This window comes from Apis dorsata, unplaced genomic scaffold (genome assembly GCF_000469605.1).
Source record: "Apis dorsata unplaced genomic scaffold, Apis dorsata 1.3 scaffold_65, whole genome shotgun sequence".
Lineage (NCBI taxonomy): Eukaryota > Metazoa > Arthropoda > Insecta > Hymenoptera > Apidae > Apis > Apis dorsata.
The window spans coordinates 210,503-212,479 of NW_006263364.1; the positions used below are offsets into that span (position 1 = coordinate 210,503).

The 1,977-nt window shown below is 27.7% G+C and overlaps 1 long non-coding RNA gene across 1 annotated transcript; it reads right to left on the reverse strand.

Moving 5' to 3' along the window:
• Positions 1–309: 309 nt before the first annotated feature.
• LOC116186859 lies at positions 310–1,486 on the reverse strand. Its single transcript, XR_004151911.1, has 2 exons — positions 1,389–1,486; positions 310–666 (listed from the first exon to the last, which is right to left on the reverse strand). It is a non-coding gene; the product is annotated as an uncharacterized LOC116186859 (long non-coding RNA).
• Between the last annotated feature and the right edge of the window lie 491 nt (positions 1,487–1,977).

Below are 1,977 nucleotides of genomic sequence, written 5' to 3' on the forward strand. Positions count from 1 at the left end.
ATAATTTCGCGCTAGCAATGTTAAATTAATTTAATATTCAGCTTCGTTTTACATTACGTAGCATTAAATACACGTATAATATGTATAATAAATTATTTATAATTTCATGCAAATAATATTGGACAACTTATAAATTTGGAGCTATCATTATTTTTACGATTATTAATATTATTATTTAATACTTTACATAATGAAGGCAATGGAAATTGACGCCATTTCTTCTTATAGTGTTACCTAAAACATAAAATAAAAATATTTTGAATTAATCATTTCTTACTACTTTGGTTAAATATTTCTTTCATTCTGGGACAAACTATTTTATGAAAAAAAGTATTGTATTCTTGTTGAGCATCATTATCGAGGCTGTGGCCATCGATTTCTAAAATCGTTGGAGGAATTATGAGGGATGATGGGTGAATGAAAGTGCAGCTTTATAGAGTATGTCGGTGTCGTATTGTATTTTGGCGGTGAAGCACGTTTATGACTGTACTCCTTTCGCTAAGAGGTAGGAGGATAATTGCAGGTATTATCTCAACTGTCTTTCGTATCATGTACCGCTGTTTTATATTAGGTTACTGATGCGAGTTTGAGAGAAGAGTATCACATTCTTCTCTTTGTAGGTTATTAAGTTTTTACCACCTTTGACTCGTTTTAAATGTAGAAATTCTGATATAAATATTGTATTTGTCAATAACTTTATTAATCAATCTTCTTTTCATTTCAATAACGATATTGGGTCCTAAGAAAATGATGGTATCCTAAAAAATATCTTAAAAAAGTATTATATTTTTTTAATCTATTCGATGCATTTTCTTCGTAAAAATTAATCGAGATTGCTTAGAAAAAAATACGATAGAAGAGAAAAAAAATTGAAATTTCGGGAAATTATAAGTTTTCTGACATTACAAAATACATTTTATATACGACTCGATAAAAGTCAGCATTAATCTTTTAGTCTAAACCGTCTGTAACGGGATTGATATTTCTATTATTAAAAATATATTTCAAGTATTGATTTAAATATTAATGTAATATCCGGTATGAACCTGTAGAATGGTCTAATATAGTTGTTCCAGTTTTATAAATTACGAATGCACGACCATAGATAACGACACGACGCACGATAAAATAACCGGTAATATTTTTTTTCCTTTCGATCTTATTAGTATCCTTGTTCATTAGAAATTTTATTTAATTTATACTTTCGTATCAAAACACGAAAGCTATAAATATTTGTTTTTAATTTTCGCAAAGATGATAACAGAATCTATAAGTATGAATTCTAGTACGCGTATTAATGTGGAATTGCATGCAAGAGCATAACAATTAGGAAACATGACGAATGCACGTGTATTATACACTTTAGATTAAACCCACTAATTGCTTACGTTTCAGTGACCAATTATGGTACGATATCGTAACAAACCGTAGTACACAATCATTGTTTTGTATAATAAATTGAAAATAAATTCAACGAAGAAACATTCCCTTCTTTGTTCCATTTTTAAATAGAATAATCCATTTATTCGTCGAATCATTTTATCTAATAATCTTTTCTTACCGCGAAAAAGAACATCTACGATATATATGAAATATATTTCTAATTATTTATTTCAAAATAAATGGAATAGAATTTCTTTATAGAAAATTTTCTATTTTTCTTTTTATACAAAAGTATTTAAACTCTGTATTTTATATCTATATTTTTTTTTATATAATAATCATTTCTATACTTTTATAATACAAAAAAAAAAATATATAATAACTTCGAAATAAAACTTTTCTAACAAAGAAAAAAAAATGAAAAGATGAAAATGAATTTTGGATTTCATTTCTTTATCATTTTTCGATGTTTCTCTTCCGAAAAACTTATCGAAAATTAATATCCACCACTCTCCTGGAATGTGTGTTAGTAGTCGAACCCATCCTCATCCGCTCCGCCGGAAACCGAGAGTAGCGCATCTCGGTCAGGCTTCC